At 38.2% G+C, this 12488-nt stretch overlaps 1 long non-coding RNA gene across 1 annotated transcript in view; it reads right to left on the bottom strand.

Moving 5' to 3' along the window:
- LOC122178278 overlaps nt 1-8709 on the bottom strand; it is a 55190-nt gene extending 46481 nt beyond the window's left edge. The window contains exon 1 of the long non-coding RNA XR_006178266.1: nt 8598-8709. This is a non-coding gene — a long non-coding RNA (uncharacterized LOC122178278). The remainder of the gene's footprint in view (nt 1-8597) is intronic.
- Between the last annotated feature and the right edge of the window lie 3779 nt (nt 8710-12488).

The following is a 12488-nucleotide window of genomic DNA, read 5'->3' as shown; positions in this document are numbered from 1 at the left end:
CATACTTCTCAGGAAGCAATTTTCCAGCTGCTTTGAGTTACACCACCAGCAGTCCACATTGCTCAGAGCTTTTGATGTTCGAAAATGCAAATTGTGGCTCATTTGCTTCTGATAACACATAGAGCCATTTTGGCCAGAACATACCTCAACCAAACCAAGGACCTTTTACTTCACATTAACACTGAACTAGAAAACAATAGATTGCACACATTCTCCCACTTACAGCTGTTTTTCCAGGTCAGAAGTACACATTATTATGTCTTGTTGACCTATCAGAGGAGAGCTCTGCCAATCATTATGCCAGGATTACACTCAAGAATGTCAGCAATGGTCGCCTGTTCAGTTCAGACTTGGCACAGTCCTCCTCCACAGTGTTTCTCTCTCAGACTCTTTTCACACCTACTGACACACAAACTGTCACACTGCATCACGCTAAATGCCATTTAGCCCAGCATATGGACCCAACAGCAATAATGAGCAAGAATCTTAGGAACCTGTGTAAGAAATAGAAGTTTACCAAGATATAACAAACTCCGCAAAGATAAAATAAATGCTATTTTCCAGCGGTTACCTGTTCAAGAACTAACTATTCAAGAATTTTTTGCTGAACTGGAATGGAATATAATAGTTCCATTGGAAGGGCCTTTCAAACATCATCACATCCATCTTGGCTAACCAAAAGTTGAAGTGTGTAACTGAGGGCATTGTCCACTTGCCCCTTGAACACTGACAGCCTGGGCATCACCCACCTCTCTAGGAAGCCTGTTCTGGTCTTTGACTACCCTCACAGAAATTTATTTCCTAGCGTCTAGCCTGACTGTGTAATGCACACAACAAAGAAATTTGAATTTATATAATATCTTCTTTTATCCATTTGGCTGAAGTTTCCAGAAATCTGCCTACAGTCACTCCAAAATGTATTTCCTGAATGGTAATCACTAATTTAGAGCCTGTTATTATGTATGAATAGTTTGACTTATTTTTATTCCATTTGCATTACTTTGCACTTATGAGCATTAATTTTCATTTGTCATTTTATTACCCAGTTACTCACTATTATGATTTTCTGCTACAGCTCTTTGCAGTCAATTTCAAATTAGTTTGTTCTGAATAATTTGTAATCAGATGCAATCTTCTCACCACCCTATTCACCACTTTTCAAGCTCTTTTACAAATATCTTCTATGCTCTGTTTCTTACATAGATTTCTCCAGAACATGCCTACCATCCCCATTCCTGCCTTTCTAGATTTCCTTCTCAGAACAACAGGAAAAAAGATGTTCCTGAATACCCATTTAGTTAGCATCTCTACAGCAGGATGCCTGTGTGGGATTAATTTCGCCTAACTTTAGCTGGTGACATCTATTTCTGAGCCAAGTTCTCTCTTTAATCAAGTAGAGAGGAAGTAGGCAATGCTACAGTGGAAATGATCCAATCCTAATGTAAATGTCTACAATGCATCAGATGATTCATGTCCTAAAAGTGTTTATTCCTCCTCATTGACTCAAAGGGAGTCTACAGTGAGTGGAGCAGATGCAGATTGTCTACGTCAGAGACAGAAATCATAAATTAGGGAGAAGAATCCTACTTTATCCTCTGCAGATCTCCATGGGCTGTGATCATACAATTTTTCTGGTGAAATAAAATGCATAAACTGCATTCTTTAAAGACCTCAAATCCGGAGGAGAGAAGGCCAGGGCTTATCAAAAGTCTACAGGGTAACACCTTTGGTGCTTCCCAGCCAGCCATAATGCCCCTGCATTTGTGGTGCATGCCACACAGCAAGTAGCCCATTGCAGCAGCCACAATCTGGCCCATCTCCATGCTGCCTTCCTAGAATGGAGCAGGCACAACTGTGCCTGGGCAGTATTTCACCTGCCCTATCCCTCAATTTTGTAGTGCTACCACAGTTACTATCAGAAAGTTTTTATATGCCCTGTTCTTTCTTTGAAATACATCTTTGCAATTGGAATATCTTCCCACCTCCTTGCATTGTTGAAATCATTTCTTCTACAGAAAGAACAAGCCTATAAGCATATAAGTACTTCATCTTCTCTTTCCTATCTTACTCCTCATCCTTTCCAGCCCAAATCACCCTTCATAGCAATCAAGAGTCATGCCTGGCAGGGGATCATTCACTTGGTGCTTCCAGACCGTTCCCTCCACAAAAGCTTCATTTCTAAAAAAACAATGTTCTCACAACAGAACATTGAAGTAGCTAATATAATCTTGAGACATTTGGCAGTGAAGTGACCTCTGAGTCTGTTTTTCAGCCAGTAATATAGAGGGAAAGTACTGCACTCAGGACGTACAAAAATCTGAAATCTAATTCATTTCCCTCATACCAATATTCACCAGGGCACAAAAATCCTGGGAGCAGCTTGTTCTAAAGCTTCAAAATATTACAGCAAATTAATGTGCACTGGTTGATACTCTTAAGCAACAGAACTGGTCTATAAAGATAGCTTACAAAAATACTTTCTTCTCCATCAAGGAAATATTCAGAAAACACAGCCTACAGAAATCCTTTTTACTTTTATTTCTTCTATCCCCAATTAGTTCTCAAAGCAGTCTTCTGACCCTAGCCTGGGTTATGTACTACTTGACATAAGGATAATGAAGCAACGAGGTTTATAAGTAGTATAATGTATATAGAGGACTAGTGCTTATCTCACCAGAAATCACAGTATGGGGGAGTTGATAACAACATAACCTTGGAAAGGTCCAGATTAACCCTCTTCACTAGAACTTCACCTAGAAAATCAGAGCGCCACTTGGATGTGGTGTTTGGCTTGGAACTCTCTTGGCTGGGTGAATAATGCCAGCCTAGAGATGTCACAGGAGCACAGTTTTCCTTTCACAAATAAGCTCAAACTGAGGGACAAGATTTCAAGGGATATTTGAGAATATTCTGTGAGCATTCTAAAATGAGAAATACAATCATTTATCTAATTATCTAAACTATCATTTAACACAACTATCCTGTATAACCTTCCACCTCAATAATGAAGATTTAGCCAAGTCCCCATCTGAGCGCTTGCCTCTGGTTCACTTTACAGTCAGCAGAGAAGTAGATAAATCTGAGGTGTAATTCATCTGTTTCTACACTAGACCCTTGGCTTAGGACACAGCTGTGGAAACCCACACCTTTAGAACAATATCTTCTCAGTGGGTTCCCATACTCGGGTTCCTACTGCCCATTTTTACTAAGAAATTTTCAAGTTATTAATGAATACAGATGGTGTATCTCAAGAGAGCTATTGTTTATCTGCTTGTTTAGAAAATCCAATTGAGCTGCAGCCTTGTGTAACTACTTAGGACCTGCTCAAATGTTAATGGAGTATTCTCAAGTTTATCTGAAATCGATTCGTCAGTGATGAGGAGTCATCAGTCTTCTTCTACTCCCACAATTATTTTTTATCTTAGGGAGTTAACTGACTTCTACTAGTAAGGTTGCAGCGTGGCATCATTTATATTTTATATATCATATATATGGCATGCAATGCATATGATAAATAATTTTCCCTGTTATGTGGCAGTTTCAATGCCCTCATGCCAACAGGACAGCATGACAGTTAGTGGTGGTGTCTAACTTCCAGACAGTGCCACAGCATGTGCCCCTGAATCAGGGAAAGTGCTGTAGCAGCATTGTGCTGTCCTCTCTTATCAGTCAGCATGGAGCTCAGTAACAACCCTATGTGCCTTCTGGATTGCAAGAGGCAGTGGGAATCAAGGAAACTGGGCAGAATGCAGCCACAGTCAAAGGAGAGTGAGCAGGCTGCTTTTGCTGCTGCTGTACATATCAGAATCCCCAGCATAGTCTGAACCATACTCAAAGCAAGATGTGCAGTTTGGTGTGAGAGGCAGATTTCTGTCTTCTGAAATTGCCTTGTGCATCTCATCCAGAATGTTGAGCATTTCTCTTGAAAAACATCACTTCTCTATACGCAGCATATAGAAGAGAAGATTTAATCTACATAAGTTCATGCCAAAAATCATGTTCAAAATATTCCTGGTATGAACATGTCCCAAACCAATGCAGAGTTACAGGGGATACAGGCACAGAACTTGCAGACCTACTCTCAGCCCTGAATTCATCATCCTACCCTCTCATTTATGTAAATGCTGAAAAGGAAGAGGGAAGCAGTTTTTTAATTTTGATTTTTTCTTTATAGGTAGTTGAAATATAATTGAATGTAAAAGCACATAAAACAAGTTTTATGGAACGATATTTTGAATTTTGGGGGGTTCGTTGATATTGGAAAAGGAAATCTCTTTTCTAATCACTCAAATGCAACTTTTCACAGATTATAATATATTTTACAGATACAGTTAATCATTTTCTCCATTTTGCTCATCAGGAAGTGCAGGAATCTCATTTTTAGTTCTTCATTTCTGAATGCTCAGAAATATCTGTAGCAGATGATATGTTGGAAAAATTCCAAAGTTTCCTTCAACTATAACAGGTCCAGGATTTCACCCAGGCAAGATTTTGGGAACTACTGAAAGCTCTTAAGTGGGAGAAATCAATGGAAACCTGAAGTGCACAAAGGAAAAAGTCTGAATCTAGCCACAGGAATCTCAAGATGAACAGAAGTAAAAGCATCTTGGGTCAGACTCCCACTCCCTTGAAAATCTACCTTCATTTACAGGAACTATAACTTCTCAATCTCTGTGCCCATGATCTACTTACTGGACTGCAGAGCCTAACACGTGGAATTTTTATCATAGAAATAGCTACACAAAAGCTGAAAGTGGCTTTTTTTATCAAAATAGCTCTTGTAATTTGAGTGCTTTGAATTGCTCGGCGCAGCTTCACCTCATGCAGACGAGACATAGTGGATGGGAGAGGATTTTGCCAGAGATCAATAAAATAGCTTAGACAAGACATTAAAGAGAGTGTCTGTCTGCTTTGGTATCCCTCCCTGCTTTACCAGTGGAGATAATGGGTTTGATACCATGCCAGTTCTGCCATCCTAAAGGAAAGGTTATAGCTAGTTCAATACTGAGTGCCTCTTGCTAATCCACTATTTACCACAGGAGCCTAAGGCAATTATTTCTGCCCAGTTCATATGGCATTTTCAGCATGAAAAGGATATTCAAGTTCTCTTACAGTTCATTTCACGAGTAAACAAGAGAGAGACTATTTCTTTGCCTGTACAGCAGGATAACTTTTGCATTTTCCCCTTTGCGTGTTACAAATGATTGGGAGGCTTTTTATCGTGATATGAATTCATACCAAAAACCCAAGGAAAGCAAGTAGAAGTATAACTCAGAACAAAACATCATAGGAATGGCTCAAGTGTGAGAAACTAACACTTTTCAAAGAGACATAATTGATATGAAGTTTAGAAACAGCTGAAATTACTTTGTGCCAAGAAGTGTTTATTCTGAATATGATGAATATTTTTATTCAACATATTCCAAATGTGTGGCTTTATTTTATTTTTATGTCTCTTGACTTTTACATATTACACAGCAGCTACTTCCCAGTGAACAGAAAGCAGAATTTATTCAATAAAATTAGGTGAAACAAAATGCTACGCTTTGGAACAAGCTCCCCAGGGTAGTGGTCATGTCCCAAGCAGCCAGAATTCAAGAAGCATTTGGACAGTGCTCTCAGACATAGGGTTTGACATTGGGCAGTCTTATGCAGAGCCAGAGTTGGACTCCAAGATCCTTGTGGGTCCCTTCCAACTCAGGATATTCCTGATTCTGTGATGAAATGCCCACTCCAGACAGTAGCAGCAATATCATAGGCCTACATTTTTATGCATCAGCCCATCAACCCATTTTCTCCATGACCTTACCCATGCTCAGATCATTTACAATAAGTCTCTTTTTTCCTCATCGATTCTTTAACACCTTCTTTAACATCATCAAGAAAATTGCCAAGGAAATAGATCCTCTTTTTATTGTTTTCCTAAAAATCTCTTTCTCCTCTCTGTTACCTGCTATGCAAGGTCTTCGGTGAGTAACTAGATGGTTTTTTTCAAGTTGGTTTTATGATAACTCAGTACACATGTAACTGCGTTGAAATTAGTCTGCTTCTTCCTAAAATTTCCTTTCTCTGTTCCGTTTTTTTATCTGTCCTCCTTTGTGGCATTGATGCTGAAGTGAGTTGTTTAGATCATGGATGCTGTGTTTGCATTTCTATTACAAAGAGTTTACAGTGTTCTCCATCACTAAAAAGTAATAATTATCTCACAATTTATGGTTGGGGCAACATTAGGAGACTCCATAGTGCTGATTTTAATTCCTGTGAGCTCTGCTTCTCAGTGTTGCCATACTGCAAAGCATTTCTTCAAAGGACAGTTTACATGGATTAATGCCACAAAATCATGCAATGTCAAAATGTGAGGTGCAGAATGGATTAGAACATTATCCATGAACTGAAAAAAAAAATCTCAGGCTATTTTCTTGCACTGGGATAAACTTGGTTCAAAGGAATTTTGAAGCTGCAATGAACGCTCTGCTATGTTTTCCTGGTAAGAGCTAACGCTGAAATAGCTGTGGTAGTGATGTTGCTACTCTATCATTGTGTAGGCAAAGGATCATAGCAGGAGAAACAAAAGTGCCAGCATGCTTCTAGCCCACTACAACCCACTTAAACTGAGGAAGCTGTCGATTAGTTCAATTCAAGATGATAGTTGACCTAGCTCATGACTGCTCTGAGGACAAAAAGAGATGGAAAGATAGTTTTGTGCTAGCTCTGTGACAGCCACTTCAGGCTTTTTTGCTTACAGGTATTTTGTTTACAAATTTAATTAAGTACATGTAAAGGGCAAATTAGTGGGTAATGAGCTTTTCCAACTCTCTCTCAAATTAAAAGCATGATCAGTTCCTGAGGTTGTGAAGAAATATATTCATCCCATAAAAATTACATTAGATAACCATTAAGATTCTGAACCATTACAATAAAAGCAAATGCATTTATAATTAGGGGGAATCTTCATTCAGTAGACAAAGGCTGGCGTCTCCTTTTCTACACAATCAATACTTTGCACTTATTTTTTACTTTCTTAATGTTGTGTTTGTGTTCAGAGTTCTTCTAGGGAAAACGTACCATAAATAAGCAAGCTGCTATCGCTGCTGACTACAGCCTACTGCATGATGCTGCAGGCTTCTGTTTTTCTGTGTGTCACACTGATTTGAAAGGAACTACTTATGAGAAGGAGCAGGACTTGTCTTCATCCTGACAAGTTTCTCCAGAACAAGTGGAGGGATTTGAGCCAGGGATCTTTTCCTGTCTGTTGGAACTCACAGACTCAAAAATATTTAATGTCAAATGCACTGAGTTATGACAGTGCTAGGTGATAGCACAAAGCCCTGTGCCACGACTGACTGCTTTGGAAGACAAAGCTTTTGTTCATGTTGACTGATATATAATAAAAATTGCTGGCAGTTCACACCTGAAGATAAACCCCTTTTCACCTAACTTGAATTCCAGCAAAAAAGCATCATATTAAGGGAATTAAAAGATGATGATTAGATGGGTGAGGGAAGACAGATTACATAAGTAATTATTACAGGGAGCTGCTGCTGGCAATTATTCAATATATTGCCAGCCTAGGAAAAGTTCATACAATCAGTATTGGCTATATGAATACTTCTATTTAAATACTGGTATGTGATGCTGGAACACAGCAATTATACAAATTAATGTCTCTCCACAAACCTTGAATGGACTGACAGGATAAGCTTGTTTGAACAATCATATCTTTTAGCACAGCCTTAAACACTGAGCATGGAATCTGGGACATGCACATAGGATGGAGTGCAAGAGCTTGGGATCCTGGACACATAAATACCATAGAAGTGCTGACAAAATCAGCTAAGTATGCATTTCCCCATATCTGCAAATAGGAGCTTCTATTATCGTCAGAGAGAATACTATGATTCATTAAGATCAAGGAAATTTAAAACTCTCATATCTGCCTATCAAAAAGACACTGACAGATCAGATAGATTCAAGATGCAGAAAATGTATTTTCTTGTCTCTCCCAGCATATGTCCTCCAGATTAGTTTCTTGTGAATAAATTAAGAACTGTCAGTGAGATAATGGAGACTAAAGGAAGCCATCAATGTATAGGATTCCCTGATTTTCCATCAGAGTCATTTATGTTCTGTGCCTCCTGTTGAAAACAGTGAATCAGATGTTTCAGAAGTTGTTTCAGACTGCATAGCTCTGTACCTATATAGGCAATATTTAGTCAGGATTTTAGTCAGCCACTGCAGTGCTGTCACTGAGTTGCTGTCACAAGTTGCACGCATTTATTCCATAAATAAAGAATGGGGAAGCACCAAAACCACCACAGTTGGGCAATTCCCAGTAAAAAGCATCATCACACTCTGTGGAGAAAAAGAGAGTGCATCCACAACGTCATCCTTCCCCTCTTACGTTGAAGAGCTTGCAACAAAGCAGCGGCAGGCAAGGCAGTGTGAATAATGTAGCATCACACGTCAGAGGCAACAGTGTCAGGGGGAGGAGTGAAGTGGAATGAAGAAATGAAATCATGAAGGATTCAGAAGGGAAGGAGTAAGAAGAAAGAAAATAAGGGAAAATAGTTTAGTACAAAAAGTGTCAGGAAGGATACCTGATATTGTAGAAGATTTGCACTATCATCAAGGAGAAAGAAACTTTCTTAATCAATTAGCAGTGTGGGACTTCGATGGAGTCCATTGCATTTCCCTGTCTTCTGCCCCTGTCAGCTGTAAGAGTCAGGAAGCAACAAAGGGCTGAGGATCTCAGCAACAGAGCGGAAGTTCTCAGCTACCCCTACACTTCCTCTCCTCTCTTGGTTTCAGTTTATTCTTGTATTTCCTCTGCAAGCCGGGGACTTCAACTTGGTATCTCATATAGTGTTACACAAGTCACCCATCTGGAAGCAGCCTGTTGTGCAGACAAGGCAGAGATGCCTCTGCTTTGCAGTATAGATATATATGAAATGAAGAACAACTCAGGCATTATATGCATGAAATAGGCGCTGCTTTGATTATTTTCACACATATTCCACCTCTATTTCCTTGGAGAAAGCTATGGAATATTTTTACTTTTATCTATTCTTTCACTTCTATAGCTACTCTGTAGGAGTGATTTTACCTCTGTCACAGAGTTCAATTTTTTGATTGAGTTGTTTGTTGTTTCTTTTTTCCCAATGTCTCCTTTTACAGCAGTGGGGATCTATTTGGAATACACAGCAATGTGTTTACTGTATTTATGTGCATAGCTGTATGAGTAAGACAAGACTGCGAAGACGTTTTCTGCTTTTGTTTACTGTGTTTTTTCTGCTTGTTTCTTCTGGCCCTCAAATTTGGTAGCAAAAATTGTGGTAAACTCTGCCCTCTTTCACCTCAAATAAGAGCAGCACAGGAAATTTCTTCACATATTCCTTTATCTGCTAGCTTCCCAGCTTTCTTTCTGTCTTAAACGAAGCCCAATATGGGTGATACAATCATTTTATCATTCCAGATGACTCCCAGTATGGGACTGTTAAGAAATCATGTCAACAACAAATAGAGCAGCTCTTATACTTTTACCCCTTCTTTTCATGTACAAAGCAGTTGGAGAAAATCAAGTTGCCAGTACTGGCAGCAAAGATTTTCTTCTAGAAGAAATTGCTACTGTTTTCCCACCTCTTGCAATCAACAGCCCCAAGAGAAATATGCAATGGTTAGGAGAAAAAAGTCCATGCTGGGGGAGCTGATTGTCACTGCCTCCATGAAGAGCTTATCTACACTCCTCATCCAAGTACTTCAGGTTCAGTTTAACAAATTATGAGTTAAATATTCTTGGAAATATTATTAGTGTCTCAGATTACCACGTGCTGTGCCATTACTTTGATCTGAACCTCTACACACTGACATTTTTGGCTTTGAAATTAATTCATTGTCTCATATTTGGCAAAGCACTAGGAGAAATATTTCCAAATTATGGCTATACGGTAAAGCAGGTTGTCAGTGAGAAGGTACTATCACATCACAAGGGAAATTCAAATCCCAGCAAACTGAGGGTTCATCTGGTTTATTCTAGCTTCTTAGTGTGATTCATAAGTTGATTAAAGTTAAAAGATAACTTGCTTGACCATAACATAGTAGTCAAGGTAAGGCATAAACACTATTAAGATTATAAAATACAAAGACATTCACAAGTTCAGTTCAGGTAGAAGAAATAGCTCTTAAAGGATACGTACTCACTTAAAGAAAAACAAAAATATTTGGAATATTTAGAATTCTTTCACGTTGTCACTCGTATTAGTCCCCTTAATTTTATGCTGCTCTCTACTGGCAACTGATCAGATTACTCTGGTAACTCAGAATTCATTCTAGTTGCATTTGTAGGTCATTAATTCTGAATTTTAGGAGCCTGTTTTCTGGTTTCAGGACAGTTTCCCTGGATATTTCCCCTCACTTCCGAAATTCATTTTTCTGTTGGGTGTAACTAAGTCAAAATAATTCCAGTATATTCTGGGAGAAACGTCTTTTTTCTTCATTCCTACTGAAGCAGAGTGGTGTAATATTCTACACTCGACCATGTGAAAGTTCTGTGGATAACACTGGGACAGGATTATTATAAATATTAATACTGTATGTCAGGCAATTTGATCTTTTTTTGATCTTTCCTTCTTTAGTCAGGGGAAAAATTTTATTCAAAGCTTTTGAATGAGTTACCAAGTCTAATGCAATAAACAACAGATAATTTGTTTCCTGCTGTAGTTCTGCAACACTAATACCAAATACAGAAAGTAAATAGTAAAGTGATGTTCTTCTCTGAAAATTAGTGCTCACAAAGAATGTTTCCACAGGAGGTAGTTGTTCTCTGCTTCTTTTTTTTTTAATGTGAGCTTGTTTAATTACATAGTAATTAATTACATAGTAGGTCTTACATTAGTGTGTGGTTTTTACCTACATTGCTGACTGTAGTTGCAGTAAGGCACATTACTCTGTTCTTACCCATTCTGATCAATTTGTTTTCTCTTTCAATCCAGCAGACTTCCTTCTCATAACCACCTGGTTAATACTTCTCTTCCTCCCTTGTAAATACATGGTTTACTGTGAGAATTCCTGTGCTTGGCACCAGGTGTTAGGTCACAATTATTACCCTATTGATGAATTCTTCAATATTTTTCAGTATGAGATTTTTCATTACACTTATAGTATATCAAACTTACATCATCATTAAGGTCAGCAGGCAACTTCAGTTTTCAGTTTTGGCTGACAGTTGCTTACTATTAACCTCATACGTTTGTTAGAGAGATAAAACCATGGTCTTATCACTGTAGTTACTAACAGCAATTCATGTTCTTTTGCATTGAAAAGTAAGATGTTTTCTTCCACAGAACCAAAGATATTCAGGCACTCTCTATTAAAATTCTGACTTTGGTTTTGACTTCAGGTAACAGATACAGTACAATACCACTGTGTCTTTTGAAATATATTTGCTACCTAATATCCATTAATACTACAGCTCCTTGCAAATTTACATTCGAAATAGAAAAATACAAATGTAAAGGAAAATGTACATCACCTCAAAGAAAGTCTGAAACTGGAGTGTGCAAACAACCAGTCTGTTAATCATTCTGAATCTAGATTGTTGACCCTTCTCTTTTCAACACAACTCCTTTTCACAATGTTCAAAATATGAAATAAATGAAAGCAAGTCTCCTGAGACTGAATATCTGCCACAAAAGACAAAATGTAGTAAAGGAAATAGTACAGGAATACACACATTCATGATGCAATGGCTGCTGTTTTTAGTGAGATGTGCAGAGGTGAAATGAAACAGAAGGAAGAAGAATTCAAAATGCACCAGACGTAGTGAATCTGGAATACAAATACTGCACTCTTACACTGGAGTATGGGAAGTGTCCACTAAGCAATCCACACCCACGTGATGCCCAAAGAACCATTCAGATTTATGAGCATACAATCTGTAAAACATCTATTTCTTACATGTTCTCTCAAATGAGGAAATCATAACTACAAACAGAGACGCACTTGGACCAGTCTCTGATTTCTTATGTGTGTATGTAATCTTGACAGTCTACTAGCAAGCAATTGAACAGCTTACAAGAGAATGTTGACCCATCACTGAATTCCTAGAATAATGAATTCTACTTTCACTTGATTAATGTCTTTGATGGAACAGGAAAAAGAAAAAAAATTATAAAAAGCAAGTCACAGTGCATTTGAGACAAAGATGTTTAGTGAAAACATGCTCTGTGCTTAAGAGACATAACAGGATAGTCAGAAAGCATCTTTCAAAACCTACTGACAAATGAATGCAATTACATCAGGAGATGACTGTTTCTCAGTGTTGAAGCATATTTTTCAAGTTGTTCATTTGTGGAGGAAGGATGTCTTATGCAGTGTAGGTAGTTTCTAAAGAAATACATATTTAAATGTGTGCCCTTAGAAAATACTGAACCATTTTCAGTCAAAACAGCACAGTGCTCCTTCATAGCAGTTTTTTTCGTTAATGACCAGTA

The sequence above is a fragment of the Lagopus leucura genome, unplaced genomic scaffold, assembly GCF_019238085.1.
Source record: "Lagopus leucura isolate 7727_CA_CO unplaced genomic scaffold, USGS_WTPT01 Super-Scaffold_100001, whole genome shotgun sequence".
NCBI lineage: Eukaryota > Metazoa > Chordata > Aves > Galliformes > Phasianidae > Lagopus > Lagopus leucura.
Note: the sequence above shows the minus strand (reverse complement) of the source record. Positions and strands in the feature narration are given on the sequence as shown.